Below are 13,143 nucleotides of genomic sequence, written 5' to 3' on the forward strand. Positions count from 1 at the left end.
CGGCAATAGAGAAGAAACATAATCAATCAATGCAATGCAACAATATGATGCATGATCATGACATGGCAATATGCTGTGATTTGAGCTAATGCAACTAAAACCAGAAGGGTTTGAGCTAAATTGAACCAAGGGTTCAAATTCAAACTCAAGTTATGAATTTATAATGTGCATTATCATGTTTTGATATATACAGCAAGGTTAAGTTGATTTGTCATGCATGAAAACAGCATAAATGGGTAGATTGGATTTTTCTGATAATTTTTTATTACCAAAGTTGTCAGGACCCCAATTCCAAGTCACATCGATCTAGCCGGTAACACCTCATATCACTTTGCGGCCTCACACACGGTATTCCCACGGGTGTCGCCTTACCATGGCCCAGGACCGTTTGCGCCTTTTGGCTCACGTATATGATAGTGTCGCTAGCATCCATATGATAGAGAACCTGGGCCGACATGACTAGTCGTGAACCCAGAGTGGCACTAGCTTACGAGGACAGGCATACATGAATTAACATCGAGCATGTCGATCAGCAGCGTGTGAATCCAGGTTGTAGCACTCGGCTAACAGGACTCCGGTGAACCGGGCTATAGCAGGCTAGGCAGGACTCCGGATGTCACCGCGTGACATTTCCCCCAAGGGACAGACACAGGAACGAAGTGAATCACATGTCGGCTAGTCAAGTGTTCCGGTGAAGTAGTGCTGGGCTAGCAGGACTGCGGTGAACCGGGCTGTAGCGGACTACTATGGCTCATGGAAGCACAAGACTACATTTCCCCATAAGAGAGGCTACCAAGGATAAACAAGTAGGTTGTCGGATGCCACACATACCAAGCATTTCAATCATACACACAATATGCTCAATATGTGCAATACAACATGGCATCACAACAAGACTCTACGACTTAGAGTATTTATTCTTTAGGCTCCGAAGAGCGAGATATTACAAACATGGGTCTCATGACCCAACAATCATAGCATACAATCAAAGCACATGCGAAAGCTTAACATGTCTGAGTACAGACATCTATAAATGAAAAAGGCTGAGAAGCCTGACTATCTACCACATCCTACCGAGGGCACAAGATCGTAGCTGAGGTATCAAGCTAAACGTCGAAGTCCACACGGAACTACTAGCGACACTGACGTCTCTGCAAAACATAAAATAGGCAAACATGAGTACAAATGTACCCAACAAGACTTACATCAGAACTATCTACATATGCATCGGTATCAACAAAAGGGGTGGTGGAGTTTAACTGCAGCAAGCCAGCTTTGGCTCGGTGGCTATCCTAAACTACGACTGCAAGTAACTCTTTTGAGGTGGCGCACACGAGTCCACATATTCACCATATCAATACACCACTATGGATCCGTTCCCGTCTCCCTACGAGAATGCCATCCATAGCAATCATGCTTATCTTGGGCATTTTAGAGTATCCACTTTCACTTGTCTATGAACTATGCAAGGGGTCCAAGTTTCCATATCCGAGGAATCCGGCTATTCGAATAGATAATGATAACCCTACAGGGGTGTACTTCTTCACACACGCTCTCGCCACTTAGCGCCCTGTACACGTCATGTACCTCGGCAACCTTCAAGCGGAAGCCGAGCGAGGGAGTCGGCCACGACCTGACTAACCAACAAGTCTCTAGTCCAGGTTTACCGCCTATTCGGGTTCCATCCGCAAGGAGATCCGGCCGGGGTGTCGCTCACGGCCCCAAACGATGTGTGCAGGGTTCCCAAGCCCACCATCCGGGTGCCACTGGGTACACCGTGCCACTGTGCCTAGTCTGTCCCAATCCCACCTGTACCGGGTGCCACTTGGTAGACTACTAACACTATCTACAAACACCAGAAACAAGTTGCAACTCCTGGACAGAGATCGAGTTGATTAATAAGCCGAGAGGGGCCGAGTTACCGGAACCCAATGTGTGGTAGTAACTGTTCATGGATCACAAACATAGAACTCAGTTCCTGAGGACGGCTGCAATGAGACAACCCACCATGTACTCCTACATGGCCTCTCACCGCTACCTTTACCAAATCATGTTCACACACTTAGCTCTCAACGGTAGGACATGTTCACCATGTTCCAATTCATTCCCGATGAATCAGACCAGACTCAACTCTAAGCAGTAGCAGGCAGGAAAACAAGCATGAATGAGTAGGCACATCAGGGCTCAAACAATTCCTACTCATGCTAGTGAGTTTCATCTATTTACTGTGGCAATGACAGGTCATGCAGAGGAAAGGGGTTCAGCTACCGCAGCATGTAACAGTTGAAACGGTGTTGTCCTAATGCAGTAAAAGAGAGCAGGAGCGAGAGAGTGGGATTGTATCGGAATGAACAAGGGGGTTTTGCTTGCCTGGCACTTCTGAAGATAGTATAGTTCTTCATCGGTGTCATCGATCACATCGTCGAAACTACGTCCACTAAGAGGGGACAACACCGGCAACAGAGAAGAAACATAATCAATGCAATGCAATGCAACAATATGATGCATGAACATGACATGGCAATATGATGTGATTTGAGCTAATGCAACTAAAACCAGAAGGGTTTGAGCTAATTTGAACCAAGGGTTCAAATTCAAACTCAAGTTATGTATTTATAATGTGCATTATCATGTTTTGATCTATACAGCAAGGTTAAGTTGATTTGTCATGCATGAAAACAGCACAAATGGATAGATTGCATTTTTCTGATAATTTTTCATATATAATTTATTTCATTTGGAGTTATAGATTATTTTCTATGGTTTTTAGAAGTTTTGGGCATTTTTTGGAATTTTCTAATTATTTTAAACCGAGAAAATGACTTATTGCATCAGCAATGTGTCAGGGTGATGTCAGCAGGGTCAACAGGGCTGCCCGGGTCAAACCTGACCGGTGGGACCCGTAGGTCAGTGACACAGCGCTGGCTACAGTCACAGACATGTGGGGTCGGGTCAACGGCCACATCAGCATAGTCAAAACTGATATGTGGGCCCACTAGAATTAGATTAAACTTAATCTTATTTAGTTAGCCGGTCAGTTAGGCGGTGGGGCCCGGATGTCTGTGAGAGTGTGGTTAATTAGAGGGGTCATTAACTGCTAATGACGGTGCCACATCATCATCGCCGGTGTTACAACCACCGGCGTAAACAAAGCACGGCGAGGCTGCTCGTCTGGCCAACTCCGGCGACGAGAGGTCGCGTGTCCGGGCACGTTGGAAGCGGCGCAAAGAGGCGCATCCATTGGTGGCCTCGGGTGGCGCTGGGGTGGCGTGCAACGGCAGGGACGGCGAGTTGGGCGGCGGCAATGGCGGACGGCGAGCTTCGGCCATGGCGGAATCGGTGCTAGAGGACGCGCTAGAGGAAGGGGACAGGGGGGAAATGGAGAGGAGCTCACGGTGCATCAGACGGGAAGCTCGGCGGGCTCGGGGAAGTCGTGACGGCGACGAATCCGTCGATGGAGTCCGGCGGCCGTGCTCGGAGAAGAACGATCGATGGTGACGTTATGGTGCTTCCGGGCTCGTGTGCTTCGGCGTGGAGGAGCTTCGTGTGGTAGCGGAGCTCGTGGACCAAGAGGAGGGGCGAGGGGAGCGTGGTGGCCATGGTGGCAGCGGACGGCGGCGGAGGAGGCACTCGGGCGCGTTTGGGAGAGAGGGCTAGAGTCTGAGGGAGAGAGCAGAGAGAGAGGGAGAAGGTTCAGGGCGTCCAGGGCAGCTCGACGACGCCAGACGAGGGCGCAGGGGGCGTCGACAGCGCGAAGCAGGAGGTGACCGCTCGGGCGCGTGCGCTGGCTGCCAGTAGGCGCAAGGTTGAAGACAACCTTGCCACTAGTGGCTGGGCCAGGTAAGTGGGCCGCCAGGTGGGCTGTAGGTAAGCTCTTTCCTCTCTCTGGTTTTCTATTTTGTTTTCTATTTTTCTATTTTTTTTCTATTATGTTTTGATTTAGTTCAAAGACCAAACCATTTTCAAAATTCATGAAAATAATTGTGTGAACTAAATGGACTTATCCAAAGCTACACAACAATTTCCAGAATTATTGAACATATATTTATTATATAACAAATATAGATCCAATTCAAATATTTATTGGATTAATTCAAAGGCCCAAAATAATTGTTTCTGAGATTCTAGAAATATTGGTTTGAATTTTATCCCTTCCCAATATATGTTCCCCGGCAATGGCGCCAGAAAAAGGTCTTGATAACCCATAAGTATAGGGGATCGCAATAGTTTTCGAGGGTAGAGTATTCAACCCAAATTTATTGATTCGACACATGGGGAGCCAAAGAATATTTGCAAGTATTAGTAGCTGAGTTGTCAATTCAACCACACCTAAAGATTAATTATCTGCAGCAAAGTGATCAGTAGCAAAGTAGTATGATAGTTTTGATAGTAGTAGCAATAGCAATAGTAATGATAACAGTGATAGCAATGATTTTGTAGAAAGTGCAATAGAAACAATAGCAGTAGTAACTTAGCAAGACAATACGAGAGAAATTCGCAGGCATTGGATCGATGAATTCATTGGATGATATTCATCATATAACAGTCATAACCTAGGGCTGTAAGGCACTATCTCTAGTTCATAAATATAATGTAGGCATGTATTCCTTAAATAGTCATACGTTTTTATGGAAAGAACTTGCATGACATCTTTTGTCCTACCCTCCCATGGCAGCGGGGTCCTATTGGAAACTAAGGGATAGTAAGGCCTCCTTTGAATAGATAACCGGAACAAAGCATTAACACACTGTCGGAGTGATGGGCCACGGGTAGGCCAACCTGAGCCCCAGAACCTTTCAAGACATCGGGGCAGGCTGCGCCCCTCAAGACCCCAGGACGAAGAGCCGCCTTCAGGACATCAACGGCAAGACGGCCGACTGACCACCCACGGCCGAGTCCCAGGGACGACTTCAGGGAAAGCTGACTCCTGACTAGCGACTTCCAGAGAAGCCGGCTTTGGGGAGTCGGCCTGCGACTCCAACACCCCTCACGATCTCATCAAGTGGGACGGGGCAGGGGAGTGGCAACAATGAAGCCCGCTCCTGCCCCTTACCAAGGGCAGTCATGGCCACAGCACGCCGTGCCTCGGAAGATCTCCGTGCGGCGTGGCACTGTTGCCATGTAGACCCTGACATCAGCACCGCCGGACTGAATCCTGCACCCACGACGGCTTGTCTGTACGGCCTAGAGGCGGCAGGTCCCACCAGTCGGTGAGACCCCAGGAGACGGCAAGAGGACCACCAGTTGGACCCGTCAGGAGTCGGCCCGGGGGAGTCGGCCGAGCCCTACCCCGGGGCCCACGTGCCATTAATCAAGATGTGATGGGGAGTGGCGACAGTGATCGCTCGCCGGGCGGCGGGGCTCTTGCCACGACCTCATGATCAAGCTCGCGTCATCATAAGCACGGCTACAATAATCAGCAGCCGGCAAGACCCGCCCGCGGGGGATGCGGCCTGTCAGCTCCGTACCAGGCTAGTCGGCGGGGCCCTCCAGTCGGCGAGCCCCAGCGGTCGGCAGAGAAGACGGAGGCCAGAGGCACTGACGGCTGGGCCCGCGTCCAGCCGGATTACCATTGTACCCCTGGGGGTAGGCCTATATAAACCCCCCAGGGCACCCATGCAAAGGGTTGGAACCCATTAGCTCTAGGCCAGATCATATAGAAGGGAGAGAGCTAGCCTTGCCCTGTCCTACCTCCAAGAAACAGCTCAAGGAGCAACCGTGTAAACACTTTGCCATAGTGACCATGCGGAGACCCCGCAGAGCAGAAGTAGGGGTATTATCTCCCCGGAGAGCCCTGAAGCTAGGTAAGATTCGCCGGCGTGCATGCCTTCGCCTCATCCCGTTTCCAGGCACCGGCGATGTTCTACTCGCCCCCACCATGATAAGCCATCCGTTGGCATATGTCGCACCAAACCCCCGACATTTGGCACCCACCTTGGGGCCTGGTGCGCCGCCGTCCGAAGACCTATTTTGGACGGGAACCCTTTTTCTCCCTGGCGAGCGCAGCCAGCCAGGCACGCCAGACGGAGTTTGCGCCGACGCGCTAAGCGGCGTTGAGATCGCCTGCGCAGCCAATTGCATGGCCGAACTTGTCGGCGAGGTTCGCCTCTTCGACGAACCTGCATCCAACGCAGGCACGGGCGGCCCCGAGAGCCTCCTCGCGGGCCTCCTCGATCAACTCCACGTTTCCGGCGAGCCTGCCGTAGACTTGGAGTCTGTGGGCTCCACCGACCCGATGCTGGTCGACTCCGACACCGCGTCGCTCGATGCCTTCCCCACCAATGTGGTGGTCTACGACGAACCCCTCCCTCGTGCGGAGAGCGACGGAAGCACCGTCACCGAGGTGCTAGTCATCAGTCATGACGAGCTCCCCGACGGAGGAGCGCACGACTCACTCGGCACGGCGCTACAGGACCTAACTGCGCCATTCCGGAAGACGCTGACGCAGAGATGTTGGAGGCGCGCCGCCTTCAGCTCGTTGAAGGCAGGAAGAAGCTGGCCAGCATGAGGCGCTTGTCAGAAGCCTACCAGCAGGAGATGGATCGTGCTGTCGGCGGCTCGCCGGCCCCGGCGGGGCCCAGCCGCCTTGGCGCAGTTCAGCAGCGCGGCGTAGCCATCGCCAACCTGTTTGGGGCAAGCCGCCCCGTGTACGCTACACCAGCGGAGAACATCCGAGCCGCCCAGGCAGCGGCGGATGAGTTGGACAATTTCGAGGGCGAAGAACGCCGCCTCATGATGGAGTGAGTCCAGCGGCTCCTCGACGCGGCCGCCGCGCAGAACAAGGCCGGCTGCCGCACGGAGGCGCCGCAGCGGCCAAACGACGACCTTCACCGAGATCAAGGCGCGACGTCTCGGACGCCGACTGGCGGCGCCCGAGGAAGAAGAGACAAGGATCCGGCTGTCAGCCGCAGTCGGACTCGCATTACCACAGAGCGCGACCGAGACGGCTGCCCGAGGGCAGTGGAACGACAGGACGACTGTCCGCCTATCCCTCCTCGCAAGGAGAGGCGAGTCTCCCCGCCGCCTATTGATCATCCGACTCTCGGCGACCGCCTTGACCGCCGTGAGGGAGTTGGAGAGAATGACGCCCGCCACCGGATCGACCGGCTTCACCGATCCCTGGCGCTGGAAGAAGAGGACGAGCTGGGTCCGCCTTGTTTCGGGCCCCGCATTCGAGACGAGCCCTTTCCCAGAGAGTTCACGCTCCCAAGAGACACGCCCAAGTATACCGGCTCCGTAAAGCCAGAAGACTGGCTAGTCGACTACTCCACGGCTGTCAGCATAGCAAACGGCAACAAGCGTGTCGCCATAAAGTATGTTCCGCTCATGCTCCAGGGCACGGCCCGGACATGGCTGAACAGCCTAAAGCCCCGCAGCATCAATAGTTGGGTCGACTTCACCGAAGCGCTCGTCCGCAACTTCACCAGCACGTACAAGCGTCCTCCCAAGCCCCGTCAGCTCTCCTTGTGCGTGCAAGGCCCCGACGAGTCGACTCACGATTACCTCACACGTTGGGCCGAGCTTCGGAACTCCTGTGATGGCGTGCACGAGGTGCAGGCCATCGAGTACTTCACGGCCGGGTGCAGAGAAGGCACCCTCCTCAAGCACAAGCTCCTCTGCGAGGAGCCAGAAACCCTCGACGAGCTGCTCATCATAGCGGACAAGTACGCCACCGCCGACTCCTCCATGAAGGCGGAGATTCAAATCAGCACAACTGGCAAAGTGGCCCTGCAAGCTCCTAGAACTCCAGGGAGACGCCAGCCGGCGACAACAGCAGGGCGACCACAAGCGCAAGGCCCCGCAGCCGGCTTCCAGCAGCCGGCAGGTCGCGATCGTTGAAGCCCAGCAGCCAGATGAGCAGCCTCCGCCCAAGCGGCAGAAAGGCGGCAAGCCAAACTGGTTGCCGGCCTTCTCCTATGAGCAGACCCTGGATGGACCTTGCAAGTTCCATAGCGGTGCGAAGCCGTCGAATCACACCACCCGGAAGTGCCACTGGCTCACCAGGATCACTAAGGGAGACGGCCTCCTGCCTCCCCCGCCTGCTGGGCAGCCGCCTCCGCCTCCGCCCCAGCAGCCGGCTATCAGGCCAGTCGGCGCAGTACAAGACGAATACCCTGAAGAGCACGGAGCCTACATGATGTTCACCAATGTGGCTGATGATCGACGCAGCAGGCGGCTGAAGCGACAGGAGGTGAATGCCGTAGCATCGGAGACGCCAGAGTTCATGCACTGGTCCGAGAAGCCCATCAGCTGGAGCAGGGCCAACCACCCAGAAGTGATGCCCAGTCTAGGCTCCTATGCCTTGGTCCTGGACGCCACCTTTGCTACGGACAGACGAGCCGCATGTTTCTCGCGAGTTCTGATAGACGGAGGCAGCATCATCAATATCCTGTACAAGGACACCATGGAGAAGTTAGGAATCAAGCAAAGACAGCTTCAAAAAAGTCGAACTGTGTTCCACGGCATTGTTCCCGGGCTTTCCTGCTCACCTATCGGCAAGATCCTGATGGACGTCCTCTTCGGAGACAAAGATCACTTCCGCCGAGAGTCTATTTGGTTTGAAGTGGTGGACCTCGAGAGCCCATACCATGCGCTGCTCGGTCGACCCGCCTTGGCCAAGTTCATGGCGGTCCCCCACTACGCCTACCTCAAGATGAAGATGCCCGGTTCCAGAGGGATTCTGACTGTGGTTGGCGACTACCGGAACTCGTCTGCTTGCGCGACTGAGAGCAGTTGGCCGGCCGAGTCCCTGGTAATCCCGGCCGAGAAGCGGCTCCTTGAGCGAGTTGTGGCGAGGCCGGCAAGCAGCCTGAGGTATCGCCCAACCCAAAAGAATCAGAGGCTGAGGGTTCGTTCAAGCCGGCCAAAGAGACAAAGAAGATACCCTTGGATCCAGAGCACCTAGATAGGTACGCCGTCGTAGGTGCAAACCTCGACAGCAAATAGGAAGGCAAGCTCGTCGATTTCCTCCATGAGAATCGGGACATCTTCGCATTGTCCCCCAAAGACATGCTAGGTGTACCGACGGAATTCGTCGAGCACAAGTTACATGTCCGATCTGATGCAAAGCCAGCCAGGTAGCCCCTGCGCCGCCTATCAGAAGAGAAGAGAAGAGTTGCCAGAGAAGAGATAGCCCGACTCCTAGCAGCCGGCTTCATTATGGAAGTGTTCTTTCCAGAATGGCTAGCAAATCCGGTCCTGGTACTGAAGAAGAACAAGCAGTGGCGAATGTGTATCGACTACATGAGCCTCAACAAGGCCTGCCCCAAGGACCCATTTTCTCTACCAAGAATCGATCAGGTGATAGACTCCACAGCCAGATGCGAGTTGTTGAGTTTTTTGGATGCATACTCAGGATATCACTAGATCAAGCTGAACCCGGCTGACAGACTGAAGACCGCCTTCATCACGCCATTTGGAGCCTTCTGCTACCTCACCATGACATTCGGCTTAAGGAATGCCGGCGCCACCTTTCAGCGTTGCATGCAGAAGTGCCTCCTCAAGCAGCTCGGCAGGAACGCCCACGTCTACGTGGACGACGTGGTGGTGAAGACGGAAAAGCATGGAACACTGCTGGAAGACCTCAAGGAGACTTTTGAGAACCTGCGCCGGTTCCAGATCAAGCTCAACCCCGAGAAGTGTGTCTTCGGAGTACCAGCCGGCCAGCTCCTTGGCTTCTTGGTCTATGAACGTGGCATAGAATGCAACCCAGTAAAGATCAAGGCCATTGAGAGAATGGAGGTACCCAGCCGACTGCTGGATGTGCAGAAGTTCACCGGCTGCTTGGCGTCCATCAGCCGATTCATTAGTCGGCTGGGCGAGAAAGCTCTCCCCTTATACCAACTCATGAAGAAGACCACTTTTTTCGAGTGGAAACATAAGGCGGACGAAGCTTTTCACCAGTTGAAGAAGGTGCTGACTACTCCACCCGTCCTGGCGGCTCCGACTCTCAAGGAACCTATGCTCCTGTACATCGCCGCCACCAGCCGGGTAGTCAGCACGGTCATTGTAGTGGAGCGCAAGGAGGAAGGCAAGGCGCTACCTATCCAGAGACCGGTATATTACCTGAGCAAGGTACTGTCGACCTCCAAGCAGAACTACCCCCACTACCAGAAGATGTGCTATGGCGTACACTTTGCTGCCAAGAAATTGAAGCCTTACTTTCAAGAGCATCCATTCACGGTGGTCTGCACGGCCCCACTTGCCGAGATCATTGGTAGCCGAGATGCTTCTGGCCGAGTGGCCAAGTGGGCCATAGAGCTGGCTCCTTACACCATCCACTACCAGCCCCGCACCGCTATGAAGTCACAAGCATTGGCCGACTTCCTCATCGACTGGGCCGAGACCCAGTACCTACCTCCAGCGCCTGACTCCACCCATTGGCGGATGCATTTCGACGGCTCCAAGATGCGCACTGGCTTGGGAGCCAGCGTCGTCCTCACCTCTCCTAAAGGCGACAAGCTCAAATATGCACTACAAATCCATTTTGCCGCCTCCAACAACGTCGCCGAGTACGAGGCGCCCATTCACGAGCTCCGGCTTGCCAAAGAGCTTGGCATCCGCCGGATCTTGTGTTATGGCGACTCGGACTTAGTGGTCTAGCAGTCATCTGGTGACTGGGACGCGAAAGATGCAAACATGCGAGTTACCGTTTCCTCGTACAGCAACTCAGCGGGTATTTCGAAGGGTGCAAGTTCCTCCATGTGCCAAGAAACGACAACGACCAAGCAGATGCCTTGGCACGAATCGGCTCTACCCGCCAAGCAATACCATCTGGTGTCGCCCTTCAACGCCTCCTCAAGCCGTCTGTCAAGCCTTCACCAGAATCAGACTCCATTTCTATGCCCGCTCCTCCCGAAGACGTCGGATCCGACTCCAGAGCCCCGGCAGTCGGTGCGGGGATTTTGGCGGATGACTCCAAAGCCGCCATAGTCGAACCCGGCCCGGGGACTGTGGTGGCGGACTCGAAGACTCCAAAACTCGGCCCAAGGGCCGCGCCAGTCGGCCTGGGGACTTCATTAAGCCAGCAAGCAGCTGTTGACTCCAACCCGCCGCCTCCCAGCCCAACCGCCCTCGTCCAAGTCACAGTTCTGGCAGTCAAAGAAATAGCAGCACCCTCATGGGCCCAGCCCATCCTCAAATTCCTGATGAACAAAGAGCTGCCGACTGATGAGACCTCAGCTCGGCAAATACAACATCGGGCGGCAGCCTACACCATAGTCAATAGAGAGCTGGTCAGGCGCAGCGTCACTGGTGTCTACCAGCGCTGCGTAGAGCCAGAGCAAGGCCAAGCGATTCTCAAAGACATCCATCAAGGCGAGTGCGGCCACCATGCGGCTTCAAGAGCACTCGTCGCCAAAGCCTTTCGACACGGTTTCTTCCGGCCAACTGGCTTGGAAGAGGCCAAGGAGTTGGTCCAAAAATGCAAAGGGTGCCAGAAGTTCAGCTCCAAGCCGCACCAGCCAGCTTCTGCACTCAAGACCATCCCCATTGCCTGGCCTTTCGCAGTTTGGGGTCTAGACATGGTGGGACCATTCAAGACAACACGAGGTGGCTTAACTCACTTACTTGTCACAGTGGACAAGTTCACCAAGTGGATAGAAGCGAAGCCAATCAAGAAGCTAAACGGTCCAATTGTCGTGACTTTCATCGCTGATATCACAATTTGGTACGGCATACCACACAGCATCATCACCGACAACGGCACAAATTTCGCCAAAGGCGCCTTGGCCCGTTTCTGCGCAACACAGGGCATCCGACTGGACCTAGCGTCCGTCGCCCATCCACAGTCAAACGGCCAGGTGGAGCGAGCAAACGGCCTCATCCTGTCCGGCATCAAGCCCCGGCTGATCGAGCCTCTGGAGCGCTCGGCTGGCTGCTAGCTCGATGAGCTACCAGCCATCCTCTGGAGTCTGCGCATGACTCCAAACAAGTCAACTGGCTTCACGCCTTTCTTCCTCGTCTATGGTGCCAAAGCCGTCATCCCAACGGACATAGAGTTCGATTCCCCACGAGTCACCATGTACACCGAGGAGGAAGCAGAAGAAGCACGACAAGACGGCGTCGACCTGCTGGAAGAGGGCCGGCTGTTGGCACTCAGCCGGTCCAGCATCTATCAGCAGAGCCTGCGCCGATACCACAACAGGAAGGTCAGGCCAAGATCTTTCCAAGAAGGCGACCTTGTGCTCTGGCTGATCCAGTGAACAGCCGGCCAACATAAGCTGTCGGCGCCTTGGGAAGGCCCTTTCATCATCAGCAAAGTACTGGGCAACGACTCCTACTACCTGATTGACGCTCAGAAGCCCCGAGCACGCAAGAGGTACGACTCCTGCAAGGAGACGGAGCGGCCATGGAATGCAAATCTCCTCCGAAGATTTTATAGTTGATGCAGTATGTACCATGCTACCTTTTTTATTAAAGTACCAAGACTTCGGGCCCCCCGAGACAAGCTCGGGGACTGCCCTCTTTTGTCCGTATGATAAAAATTATGCCTATTTTACTCTTTGTCATGCCGCTTGGCACCGGGCTCGACAAGTCGGCCCGGGAACTTGCCGCCTTGCACTATGAAATGCTTCCTATAGCCGGACAAGTAGTGTGTAACACCTAAACCGTCTTCTGTCAGAAGCCGCAGCTCGCAGAGCGACTGTATGGTGGGCAGAGGTAAGGTAGAATGAGCGTTCGCATGAAAAATGGTTAAGGACTCAAAGCATAAAACATAGCTCAAGACGGCTTCCAGCCTTTTTTCGCAAACCGACTCCCGAATAGTCAAATTGCCGCCTTCTATTCAGCTTGCTCAAAAACTCTTAAAAACGGCTAAGTACTTGCTTTGACAAAGTAGCCAAGCACTTGATCCAGCGACAGTCCGTAGAGCGGCTGTCCTATTGGCAAGGCAGGCAACTAAGAGAAAGCGGCAAAGGAAAAAAAGCCAAAAGAGCAATGAGCAAGAAAAGATAGAACTCGGATAAATATATTTACATAACATAGGCCCTTGGCCGAATTTTTGAGCAGAGGTTCAAAATACACCCCGCGGGTGGAATTGTGCGAATTAACAAGTTCTTCAAAGGCTACTGAAGCAGATAAAATAAAGATAAAGCGGCAGCTTAGGAAGCAGCAGACGGATTCGGAGGGCCGGAGGAGGCGGCA

Source organism: Triticum urartu, chromosome 3, assembly GCF_003073215.2.
Source record: "Triticum urartu cultivar G1812 chromosome 3, Tu2.1, whole genome shotgun sequence".
Classification (NCBI taxonomy): domain Eukaryota; kingdom Viridiplantae; phylum Streptophyta; class Magnoliopsida; order Poales; family Poaceae; genus Triticum; species Triticum urartu.